The 13,869-nt window shown below is 41.6% G+C and overlaps 1 protein-coding gene across 1 annotated transcript in view; it reads right to left on the bottom strand.

Annotated features, from left to right (window-relative positions):
• Positions 1 to 13,869, bottom strand: part of MRPS6 (mitochondrial ribosomal protein S6) — a 67,007-nt gene that overhangs the window by 18,261 nt on the left and 34,877 nt on the right.

The raw sequence follows: 13,869 nt of genomic DNA, 5'->3' as shown, positions 1-13,869 counted from the left end.
AAATTATATTTATGTATTTAACCAGCTTTATGATAAAACAAATTTCCTACCAACAATAAAAACAGGGGCCCAAATCACTTCACATTAACACTAAACAGGTAGCAAGTCTATGGCAATTTCTCCTCACAATTGTACACAAACGTGTTTTTATACAGTTCTAATCAACAGGGAGACTAAATTCTCACATTTCATTAGTTAGGCATTTCCACATTTCTGCGGAAGCCCCGTTAGTAACAGCACGGTAATATTTCATTTCATTAACAATGCCACTTCTTGACCTGGTGCTGCACCTATTAACTTATGACTAGGCAGACAAATAGTCTTCCCAAATAAAGATGTGAGTTAAATTTTTTAAAAAAACAACAACAACAAAAAACCCCAAACTTTGATGGCTTAGGGTCTTCTGATTATCTACCCAAATCGTAAATTTTAATTTCAGCTTTGCTTGACTAAAAAAAGAATGTATCTCAATAACTCGTCTTGTTTCAATCTCAACTGAAGTGCTTAGAGTATGAAACATGGAGCAACCCCTCTGAAGAACTTCTGAAATAAGAAATTTTCTTCTGTCCTCAAACAGGGTAAAGCTACCTAACAAGAATATAACTCTAGGGAAATATCAAAATACATTTTGTTTGACTTTAGTATGTCAAGGTCAAATTGCAGACTGAGGCAACGGTCACATTCGTTTCATGGTAATTTCACAGAACCCAAAAGTTTTAAAAGAAAGATGGAGGAACAAAAATATTTCTTGTTGAGGCATAGGAGTGGCTCAGTCGTCTAAGTGTCTGCCTTCGACTGGGGTCATGATCTCAGGGTCCTGGGAGGCTCTTCTTGGGCTCTCTGCTCAGCAGGGGGTCTGCTTCTCCCTCTCTCCCTCTGCCCCCACCTTGCTTGTGCGCCTGTACATGCACACTCTCTCCCTCTCTTTCTCTCTGATAAATAAAATCTTTAACAACAACAAAACAACAAATTTCTTTTTTATTAGAGGAGTTCAACTCGTCCCTCCTACCTTACCTCATCATTCTACAGCAGGGGTCTAGCATACAAGGGCTCCGGAGCCATCTGCCTCATTACCTGTTTGTGCAAGTAAAGTTTTATTGGAACACAGCCAGCCCATGCACGGGCATAGTGCCCATGGCTGCTTTCGTGCCACAGGTAGATCTGAAATTACATCAGAAACTGTATGTCCTGCAAAGACTAAGTTATTTACTAACTGTCCAACCTCTGCTCTCCATTGCAGTAGACTGGGGGATACAGGGAAGGCCTCAATCCACTAACCCTAAAATGCATCACAAATAAAAACCATGAGCCTGGGCCACTGAGGTATGCAGACAGAGAATGCCCCCTGGGATGGTCCTCAGGTGGACACACATGGCACCAATCTAAGGGAACACCACCAGCCCGGATGTTCCGGACATCGCGGGTCTCACAGAAGTGACTACAGATTCACCACTCCAACCACCAAGCTCACCTCCTCACCAACCCAAGATGCCAACTGCACCTTTCCTCATCCAGTGAAACCTACAGCTCTATTAAAATAAAATTCTTAGGCTTCAAAACCAAACCAAACCAAACCAAAAGTTCTCCTCAATCCAACCCAGCACAATGTTCGATTTGTAAGAACATATGGTCTACAGGAAAGGAAATGATCTTGCTGCCATAATTCTCATTCACAAGGTCTCTGAACCATTTCATTCCAACTATTCTAAGAAAGGTTGTATGTGCTTCTCATAGGCTTCTCCCAACCCATCTGAAAGCAGCTCCTTAAGACTTTCCTCCAATCCACCATATGGCAATGAAACACAATTTTGGCAAGGCACAGACTGAGGGGCTAAAAACGTTCACTTGAAAAAAACTATGGAAAAGAAACAATGAATGAATGTGAATGGGAACTAGGAAAACTGGATTCCAGTCCCGGCTCATTCACAAATGAGTTACAACCTTGCATGACTTGTTAAAATTTATCCATTTTTAAACCTGTGCCTCAGTTTTCTCCTGTGAAAATCAGCAGTTCCCAACAAATTTTCTGCCTCTACAAGCGTCACACAAACAACATTTATACTGTAATTCTCAAAATATCCCAGGGGCATACAAAGTTTGAAAGTCGTCTCCCTCTCTTTTCTTCTGTGCCCCTCATCCTGATATCCTCCTCACCCCAACTGCCCTGCCTCCCCCAGGGAGTCTGTCATTCCTGTTTCTTCCTACACAGCACTTGTGGCAACCTGTAAATACCCTTTCATTGCTAGAAAGAAGCTGCAAGAGAGCAAGGACTTTTGCCCATCATGGACTCCTCTGTACTCTCAAAGTCTAAAGCACTTCACGTTGTCAGGGGGCAGGCACTAGAAAATGGTGGTTAAATAAGCAAATGAATGTATCAATTCCATCCTCTGCTTGCTTACTCTTTTTTCCTGGACGAACCCTAACTAAGTTTCCTCCAATCTCTACTACAATTTGAAGCTGCTTTTCATATATACAAAGCAGCTCATTGTCACTTAGTAACTGCAATATTCAAGCAAGCAAAATGGCAATACTAGTTTCTATTTATTTCATATAGTGCCAAAATGCTGTTAATACTAATATTGTAATTTAAAAGAACCCAGAATTCATCTAATAGGAGTGAAACTAAATATTCATGTATTTTAGATAACAAGGCCTAGTATATATACAAATATAAATATTAAACTTAGTTCTAATTATCTGCTGTTAAGATAAAGTACTGTCCAAAAAATTTACAATAAACAATACTTTAAAAAAAATCACACTGGAGGGGCGCCTGGGTAGCTCAGTGGGTTAAAGCCTCTGCCTTCGGCTCAGGTCATGATCCCAGGGTCCTGGGATCGAGCCCCGCATTGGGCTCTCAGCTCAGCGGGGAACATGCTTTCCCCTCTCTCTCTGCCTGCCTCTCTGCCTGCTTGTGATCTCTCTCTCTCTCTCTCTGTCAAATAAATAAATAAAATCTTTTAAAAAAAAATTCACATTGGACAAAATGACCAGTTTTGGTCTTATTATTATGAATTACTAAAACTACTGATATTCAGGCTGCAAATACAACTCAGGGAAAATCCAAAACTTCATATATTTGCATGGCTACTCTGAAAAAAACATAGGTATGTCATACACTGATCAGACCCTAAGGTTTAGACAGGAACCAAAGGGTAAACACTATAGAGAAACAGTGTGTAAACCACACATTTCTGAAAATTCCAGCCACGTGAACGAGATGGGCTGCCGTGTGAAGCAGCGAGCCTCCCCCTGTCACTGGATACAGGAGGACCACCGAGTCAGTCTTTGCATTGGGTGGGAAGCTGGACTGGCTCACTTCTAAAGCCCCTGCCAAGATTAAATTCCAGCACTATTCTGGCACCAGCCCTGATTCTGCAGGACATTCCGAAGTGAAAATGGGTTTTTAAAAAGCTACAAGCGCAGAAGTGAGGAACACGCCGACGACTAGTAAGGCCTGGTGCTGTGCCTGGACTCGCATCAAGGTACGAGCTCTTTTACCCGCTACCGCTTTTGTAACGGTGTCCTGCGGGCGTCCCTGGAAGGCCAGGCAGCTCAGGCTATATTTTGAAAACCTCTAGAGAGTCTAATGGACAAAGTTTCTATGATAAACACGAGAGCAAACAGGAAAAATAAAAAGAAGGACATCTCTACTTGCAGCAAAATAAAATCCCCCTTCAGTAAGGTTACTTAAGCAAAGAAGTTAAGGGAGTACTAGGAATACCACCGGTCCACAGCCAGTAAGTTTTCTCTCATTAAATGAAGATTAAAGAAGAGAGGCCTGTCAACAAAATCCTCTTGTAAATTAGGCTCCCTGGCCCTCGGATGTACTCGGCTTTCACCACAACACCCTCAGAGGCCAGCACACCCTCACAGTGTGCAGAACGCACACCGACCCGCAGGCAGTGCCCACCGACCCATCGCCGTCCTCACGTACAACACGGTGTGCAGCTGCCAGGAGCGGAGGATTTACGGAAGGCGGAGCCAGGTCAGAAAACCATCAAAACCTGGGAAAATGTATATGTGAAAGCCTCTCTCGTTCTCTGCTGCATCTTAATTCTGGGATTTATCTCCTCAAAAGAAATTTCCTTGAAATTCTGTATTGAGATGCTGACAGCGATGGAAAAAGAAAATCTGTGAGCACCTTTCAACAGCAGAACAGGCTTTAAGGGAAGTTCTGTCACTAACAGACCTGGACGAACCATCTATCTTAAAACGTGTAAAGTGTCAGCCCGGCCTCACAACATCTGCAAAGGCCAAGCCTGAAAATGGTTCCAGGGGAACTGTTTTTCAGAATATTTTTATGTTCAGAGAACCCCGTTTTTGCCCCACAATTTGAATCAACAGTTGCAACACTCCAGGTAATTAGGATTAAAAATTACTAAGCACAGAAGCTATTCTAAAAATCAGTGTAGATTCAGTAAGGACAAATCTAGAACACTAAAAAAAAAAAAAAAAAAAAAAAAAGTAAAGCTACATAAATGCATGTTCAAACATGACTACACATTGTGTACTGTTATACACTGCATAACTTAGGGGTTAAGTGACCAGAATAGTACATTTTATAGGCTTTTTCCAGGGTCAAAGATAGACAATGCTTCTAGAAAGTAGAACTGCACCGCTCTACTACTCTGCCCGTGAATCATATTTACAAGACAATTTATAACAAACACGGACTAACTACTGAACAAAGACTTAACAGGCTTTCAAAAATGGGGAAGGATGGGAAACGAGACGAGGACCAACAACCATATAGTGAAAGTAACAAAAGTAAAATGCACTGAAAAACTTCTTTTTATAAGCAACTGTCATGTCCTCTGCATAAAGTACCTCAAATTCTAAAAATAATTTTAAATTAGAAACTACATTCACAGTTCAGACATATCACACGACCATTTAACAAGGTTACAGAGCCCTAAAAGTGGCTAAAATGTAGAGCAAGTGAAAAGCACCTATGAATATGGTATTTAATTTACATGATCATCTTTGTGAGGCCACCTAGCAATCTTCACCAAGGAACAATTTTTAAAATAATCTTAACAACACAAATCAGTTGTAAAGAGGAAGCATACTCCTTATGTCTGGAAAAGGAAGGAGAAAAAACCGAATGTGCATACCACATTCTGTGGGTGTCAGAAACACAGGTTGAACCTGATGAAACTGCCAGTTGGGGGGATCAATTATAGTTATGGACACTGACCATTTCTTAAGGCTCTACCTAATTTTTTTAAAATCTGGAAACCATCCTCTCAAAGGCCTCTTCCAGCCAGGTACTTCTGGGTTGCCCACAGTGAAATCCACCTCCAAAAGGGCAGAGACACAGGGATGCGAAAGGCAAAAATCCCAGCCCTTTAAAAGTTTGCGACGCGGACATGAAGACAGACACATGTAGGCAAACTAATTAAAAAGGAAGTTAAACACAGACAACACCGAAGCAAAACCCATCAAAGTTCCAAGAACTCCAAGGGAGCAGCTACTCGTGACTGGTGGGCTGGAGAGGACAGCAGCCTGACCCCAACAACAGAACGCCTCTTCTAGAAGCAGAAGGAGGGTCAGTCAGAGCTCTCTCAAAGCAGGTCTGGACGAACAGTGGGACAGAGGAATGGGAAGATGCAGGGGGCATTTCTATTTGGGGCAGAATCAACATGGGCACTGTGTTGGTACTCACACAAGCCATCGCTTTTTTTTCAAGGCAAGTTTTTTCCTTAGTACATTCAGTTTCCTCAAACCTTCACCTACACTACTGGTAAAAATGTAAACTTTCTGGAGGGCAAATGGCAGGATATATGAGTTTCAAATGTGTATCCCTTCAATCCCACAGCCACTTCTAAGAATTTACTCAGAAAACTACCATATCCCTGCACAAGAACTTAGCTATGAAAATCTCTCCATAAAGTTATTAGGACAGGGCGCCTGGGTGGCTCAGTGGGTTAAGCCGCTGCCTTCGGCTCAGGTCATGATCTCAGGGTCCTGGGATCGAGCCCCGCATCGGGCTCTCTGCTCGGCAGGGAGCCTGCTTCCCTCTCTCTCTCTCTCTGCCTGCCTCTCTGCCTACTTGTGATTTCTCTCTGTCAAATAAATAAATAAAATCTTAAAAAAAAAAAAAAAGTTATTAGGACAGTGAACAGAAATGTAGTTGTCCATTAATAAAAGACTGGTTCACTGAATTATTTTCACTGAATCAATCAGTATGATACAAACATTTAGTAAAAGGATGTTGATTCCTACATAAAACATAAAAATATTTTAACAAAACTAAAAACCGGCATGTAAGGTCAATCCATGTGTACTTACGTATACATATATGGAGAAAAGGTCTGGATGAATATACAGCTAAATGTTAAACTCTTTTCCCCTAGCAGTGAAGATAAGAGGACTATTCTGTTTTTTCCTTTTTTATACTTTGCTTTATTATCTGGTTTTTTTTTTTAACAATGAGCAATAAAAGGTGTTTTAGAAACAAACTTCTGTTGGGAAAAATTCATTTTGTTTTGTTTTGATTTTAAAAGTATTTCTTCCGAGGGAAAAAATAAAACAAGACCAAAATAGAGAGGGAAAACAAACCGTAAGAGACTCTTGATGACAGGATACAAACTGAGGGTTGCTAGAGGGGAGATGGTGGGGGATGGGGTAACTGGGTGCTGGACATTAAGGAGGGCATGCGAGGATATGAACATTGGGTATCATATAAGAATGATGAATCACTGACCTCTACCTGTGAACTTAATAATGCATTATATGCTAATTAACTGAATTTAAAAAACAAACAAACAAATGGATTTCCTCCCCTAAATCTCTGCCAACTGTTTGCTATCTTACTATGGATGCCAAAATTTGCTAATACTGTGTTGAAGAAATAAACCTATGCCTCATCTGGAACTCATTTGCTGACTCCACATCCACAGATTCTTAATGATGTAATAAACCAGAGAGTTATCATTGGGTCGCTCAGTGGTTACTGAAGAGCCTTGCAAGCTATACTTTCAGCACCACGAGCTGTTACACTGGCTGCTTCATTTCTTGGTAATCAAAGAAATACCAGAAATCTCTAAGTCAGGGGCCTCAGCATCACTGGTTCTAGAATCAGAGTTAACCAAGGAGATGTGACAGGACAAGGCTGAGTCTGGCCCTGAGAAGACAGCTGCCAATGAAATGAAGGGGATGAGGAATATCAGGGGAACCTGACCGTATTCTACAGCCACGTAGCTCTGACTGAGATTCTTGAGACATGGGAAATCAGGCATAAAAATGTATTCTTTGGGGTGCCTGGGTGGCTCAGTGGGTTAGGGCCTGTGCCTTCGGCTCAGGTCATGATCCCAGGGTCCTGGGATTGAGCCCCGCATTGGGCTCTCTGCTCCACAGGGAGCCTGCTTCCTCCTGCTTCTCTGCCTAGTTGTGATTTCTCTCTGTCAAATAAATTAAAAAAAAAAAAATTTAATCTTTGGGGAATGTGATGAAAATAAAAAGAACCCTGGGAAGAATGGAAGAAAAAAAAAAAATCGGAGGAGCAAAACTCTTGAGTTCAGCACAGATTAATGAGTGCCAGTAACAAAGCACAAATAAGAAAACAGAGAGTCACACGTCATGGCACTGCTGAATCCGCCAATGTGAAGGTACCAGGATGACAAGTGAAGTAACTTCAGCTGCAAAATGCAGCAGGCATCCACGGGACACCTGCAGCGAGCCCACAGGGAGACACTGATATAAGCCTTGGTATCAAAAAGTTAGAGGTGAATAAATTTAAATAAATTTAAATATATAATAAATTTAAGTAGTATATATATTATAATTATATGTAAATATATTTAACTCGCAAGGCAAGAAGAAAGTCATGACTACCTGAGATCTAATTTCATATGAATTTACGAGCTGTCAGTTTCTTATGGGCCTAGGTTAACCACAATTCTGTGTAGTTCAACTACAATGCAGTTTTGTTCCTTAAATATAATCCACTTATTTCCTAGGTCTGAAGTCAAAAAGTATCAATCACATGTTATTTCGGGCCAAATTTGGAGGCTTAACTGCATACAATCAACTACCCCTTTCACGATTTGGGTAAACCGAAGGAAAAGGGCAGCGTCACCAAGGCATTCCTCTGCCGCATGCTGGAAATCACCTGAGGAACTTCAAAAATTAGAGGCCTATGTCTCACCGCAGACACTTCGATTCAAGTGGCCTGGGAATTTAAGAATCCTGGGCACTAGCCCTCCAGGCGCAGACAAAGGTAAGAACCACATTCTAGTACAAAGCTGGCTGGCTTCTCATTATCTCAAAAATGAGTAATTTGGCTGAACTCTAGTTTAGAAAGGTTTTCCGGCGATGATCTCCTACAACTCTAATCAACATAAAAGCTCCGCTTCTTCCACAGTAATAATGGAGCTCTCCCTGAACGTGAAATGGAGAAATGACAAGCCCAACAGGCGACTACTTGTGGTTAATACTACTTCAACAGCTGGCACCTGCCAAAATGAAGATATCCATACTCGCGGTTCTTCAGAGCTTCCGAAACCCACACCCTTTTACTGGGAGATTTCCGCTTCTATCTTCCCCATCCCCCCTCCAGATGCACCTACAGATGAATAAAAGATGGGAAACAGGAAGATTGGCAGGAGTCCTGGTTACTATGGCAGCCAGTAAATGAAATGCCAAAGCTCCTGAAACTGATAGTGAGAGCAGGAACCAGGTATACGGCATCGAGCTACCTGTCTTGATTGCGCTCCTTCATGCACAGTCCTGTTCCCTGCCTTCGCCTCCCGGCGGCCTCTTGAGAAAGGAGGAGGAGGGCAGCACCACAATGGCCTGGGCACTCGGGGAGGGAAGAACCGGCAGAAGATTTAGTGAGCGGAGAGAAAAGGGTTGTAAAAAAATCATATTTATATCCCATGAATCTACTAAACATCAGTGCACAGTTTTAGCAAAAATGTGTTCGTTGACTGGGTTAAAAGAAACGTTTTTTAAAATATGTACTGGTCGACTCAGAAATTGGGCTCGGCAGGAGTCAGATTTGCACACCCTACGGAACAACAGACCAACAGCGTGTCCACCAACCAGGCCTCTGCGGCGATGCCTAATTCAAGTGGTGAGAGGAAGGCTCTTGAGGGATCCTGCAGGGAGGAGCAGGGTATAAAAGCACAGTGGAATCAAAGGAACAGAAACATCCTTCAAGATGCAGCCGCCTCCTAGAAGTGTGCATTTCCTTTGCGAGCCCATGTGTCATCCCTCTCACTCCACACACATCTTGCAAGTGTAATTATGTAGGAGGGTGTCCCCTTCCTTAACTAAACTTCTTCAAGGCTGCATCCTACTCATCTTTACTAGATGCTGCAGATGCAAAGAACCTGGCACGCAGAACGTGTTCAATAAAGGTGTGACGAACACGTAAGTCAAAGAATAAATGGAAAGATGAGGGGTGAAAGTCGCTAACTGCACTTATTTCACTGAAAAGGAAGAAAAGGTTAAGTAAGCCTTTAAGTCGTAAAATTCAGGGGGAAGTAAGATCTTCAGCTGCAAAGAGGAAAACAGCACCATTTTGTTTTCAAAAGACAGAAATGCATTAATAAAGCTAAAGCACATCCTGTGGGTTAAAAACAGGTGCACAGTCAAGGAACGAGGAATAACCAGGTGAGAGATGGAAACGAACAATGACACAGCCAGGCTCATAAAGGTGCCTCCAAACTTCTCAAGATTCTTGGATGTAATCAAGAATCAGTGGACATTCTACTGCTAGAGTGTACAGTGAATATTATACATCCAAACTCAGACTTCGAAAAGCTTTGAAAATTTCTGGAAACTGAGTCAGCAAGTCATGCTGTCTCTATACACTATGTAGCCACAACAGGGATTATACAGAGTCTGCCAGAGGATGTAACAATGACATTTCTTATTACAGCTGGAAGGAGACTGAAGGCGAGGAAATGGTAGCCTCATTTGCGTGCTTCCCACCCCTACAGCCTAATAACCTCAGTGTGTACCCTGGAGTACCGGATTAAACGTGGAGGCCACATATAGAAAGGGATATCAACGGCCTCGAAGTTGTCGAGAAAAAAATAAAGACTGACAAGTAAAGAGTCTGAAGCCCGGTCCTGTGCTGTACACCCAAGAGAATGGAGAAGATGAAGCCCGATTTTGAGACTTAAGGGTATATGTATCTTGAATATTTATTTTCAAGTATTCCAAGTGAAGAAAAAATAACACTTCAGAGGCAGGACTTGAATTATCAAATTAAAGAGGCAAACTGGAGATAGGAAACCTCTTTAAATTCAGAACTTTCTGAAAGCAAAATGCACATTCTGGGAGAGGGGACAGATCAAGTTCTAGTGTCTGTGGGTGGTGGTTACACAGGTGTTTGCTTCACACGTACAGCTGATCCCCATCATTTGTGGAACACAGATATGCCAGTTCACCTACCAGCTCAAGTTTGTTTGTCACCCCCAGATCAACACTCCCACCACTTTCACAGTCATTTGAGGACATGCGTGTGTAGAGACTGGTGGAAAATCTGCCACCCAATGCACACATTCCCAGCGGAGGTCCAACAACTGAGGCTTTGCCTTGTTTCAGACCTCCCATGGTAAAGCAGGTGCCTTTTCTGTGGCCTATGTAGTGCCATGTTTTTCACAATTTTGTGCTTTTTATTGGTGCTACTTAAAATGCCCCTGAGTTGCGGCTCAGTTGGTTAGGCGGCTGCCTTCGGCTCAGGTCATGATCCCAGGGTCCTGAGATCAAGCCCTGCATCGGGCTCCATGATCAGCGAGGAGTCTGTTTCTCCCTCTGTCTCTGCCTACTGCGCTCTACTTGTGCTCTCTGTCAATTAAATAAATAAAATTTTTTTAAAAAGCCCCTGGGTGAGGTGAAATGCTGACTTAGTGTCCCTAAGTGCAAGAAGGATATGTGTTGTGCCTTATGGAAAAAATGTATTAGATAAGCTTCATTCAGGGCATAAGTTAGGATGTTATTATAGGCTTTGAGCTCAACGATTACAAATCAAAAATACATATTAAACATGAGGCCTTTATGAGAAACACTTAAAATGACATTATGTATCGATCAGTTAATTAAATGTGGTGACCAGCCATTGGCTCACAGGAACCTAACCATGTACTTCCTCAAGGGGCAGGGACTCAGTATTGACTAATTCAGTGTCATAGGCAACTTTACAAAATGTAACTATTGCAAGTAACAGTAACTAGCTATGTTCACTAAGCTGTTACACCTGTTCATATATGCTCAATTTCACACACACACACACACAAAATGTTTAGATGTTAATGTTAAATGTTTATGCATTATACACAAGAATCAAATAAGCAATCTCTCAGGCCCCTGCAAAATGTAATCATTAGCTTTGCACTTACAGAGATAAGCAGAATTTTAAGATTCCAACTGTGCTTCTTATCTGGTTGTCAACATGTCCTTTTTGGGAAGGGAGGAAATGGGCTATGAGGCTCTGAAATTTCAACTTTCAAATGCTAAGTGAGGAGGACCACGACTTCCCAGGATGTTGGAAGATTCAACACAAGCATTTAATGATGCTCCCTCCTGAAAACCTACTAGAACTATAGTAAAGGGTTTTTTTTTTTTTTTAAAGGTATAGTTCTGCAAGAACGAGGAAAACAGCAATTCAATTTTAAGAGAAAGCAAGCGGATGGAAGAGAGCAGCAATGTGGAAAACGAAATCAACCACACTAAGAATTCCTGGAAAGATCCGAGAACGGGCAACAATGGACACACCTCTGAAATTGGGGGTGAAGAGAGAGACTAAAATAAGGTTTGTCAAAAGTATAAGAAAATTGGATCCTTAGGTGCATGTTTGGAAGTCTACTACTGTCTGGAGTAGACAAAACAGAAACCTGTGGACCAGAAGACACACGCACAGATGGAAGTGGGGGTTCCACACCAAGAAGAGATTGAGAAAAAAAAATGCATGCTGAATGAGATGAGACCCTGGTGCTCTTTCCCCACTTAGCTCCCAGAATAATGGCCCAAGGTCTTTTATCCTTCAGGCAAAACCTCAAATATTTTGGGGGGAATTTAATCCATTCAAAAACTACCTCAGGAGCATCCAACAGATGGCAGGCCACAAGGCCAAACAACAAAGCTGACGAGCTCTGCCCACATGGTGGGTAGTGGTAGTCCGTCCTGCTTGATACAAGCCCATGACCAAAGATGAGCATACATTTGAGAAAAGCCTTTTCCATGAGAACTCAGCACGGGAAAAGCTGGAGTAAACAAACAGCAGAGGAGGAGAAAACAGCATCTTCAGAGAGAAGTCCACGAAACAAGCATCCACGAAACAAGAGACGATAAAAGAGAAAGATTCAGGGAACAAAGGAGCACTGAAAAATTAAGCAACTGAGAAAATGACAGCAGGGTCGGAAGATAAAGTTTAGGAACACCCTTAGAAAGAGCAAAAAGACAAAGACAATTAGGAAAATTCAATAACAAAAGACTGTAAGAAATTAAGTGGACCCATACACGTGGTCCAAGAGTTGAACAAAACAGGTTCCAGAAAGGAGAGAACAGGGAGAATCATCATCCTGGAAATGAGACACAGGACTGTCGGACCGGGAGAGCCTACTGCAGGCCAGGGCAATGAATGGAAAACTTTCAAGGCATATAATAATGAAACTTCAGAGCACTGAGACTAGAAGCTAGGGGGAAAAAATGGTCTTATGCTTACAAATCTCTAAAGAAAAATATTCAGCACAACTTCTAAAGATATTTATTGACATGCAAAAACTTTAATTCTAAGGACTTATAGAATTGAAAAAAAATGAGTTAATGTGTCAATATTACTTGATTTCTTGCAGTTGGAAAAGGGAGATAAATAGAATGGGGGGTAAGCTAAAAAGAATCCTCTAGTGCTCATTTGGAACTGGGAGGTATCAGTAGGTATGTATGAATTTCCCACCTCGATATACTGAAAAGAGCCAGGAAGAATGACCATGTTTACGCTTGTAAGAATGAGCACACCCAGACCTTGGTTTCTAAATCCCATTCTCTACTAAATGCCTGATCCTGATGGGGGCAAGGAAAGCACAAGGTAACCATGAAAACACCTGTTTGGGGCAAGAAGTAAGTGTGTGTGATGGAAATGTGTCATGAGGACACAGAAACTGGCCTGCAGAGAGTCACAGGCTACATCTGGAGACATCTGAACAAAATAATGACAGTAATGTATTATAACCCAGTAAACAGGTTCATACTGATAAATAAATGGGGAAAGAGGTAAACTCTTCATTTTAGTATAGCATAACCAAACAAAAACAAAAAAAAATTAACTGTTTTGCATCATCATAGTGATAACTTCGCTCAGGCAAGAACTACATCTGGATGCTGAAATCAGGGGTTCAAGCTCGATGAGGAATAAGTTATTTACATAATCTCCAATTATCTCCCCACAAATTACTCACTGGCAAAAGGAAAATCAGTAACTTGACAGTAGAGAAACCTGGCAGACACCATCTTAATCAAGTGTCAGGGTTAGTGTCAATAATAATGGGACAATACATCACACACCTCCCGCTGTGAAGTTCTGAGGGCATAGTACTGCTTATGCCGTACACCTGCCAAAAATGCACAGAGTGAATCTCATCATAAGGAAACATCAGATCGGGTGGGGGCGTTCTCAAAATGGGCTCTAAACTTCAGTAATGTCAATACCATGAAAGAAAAAAAAAACTGAGGAACTGTGGCTAATTGAAGGGGAGAGACAGAAAAGCTTCTAAACTTTAAAAAAAAAAAAAATGTTATGAAAGGACATTATTGGAATAGCAACACTTGAATCAAGACTTCCGATTAAAATATTGTATCACTGTTACTTTCCAGATTTTGATAATTATATTGTGATTTTATGAGTGACTTGTCTGT

Source organism: Mustela nigripes, chromosome 2, assembly GCF_022355385.1.
Source record: "Mustela nigripes isolate SB6536 chromosome 2, MUSNIG.SB6536, whole genome shotgun sequence".
Taxonomy (NCBI): domain Eukaryota; kingdom Metazoa; phylum Chordata; class Mammalia; order Carnivora; family Mustelidae; genus Mustela; species Mustela nigripes.
Note: the sequence above shows the minus strand (reverse complement) of the source record. Positions and strands in the feature narration are given on the sequence as shown.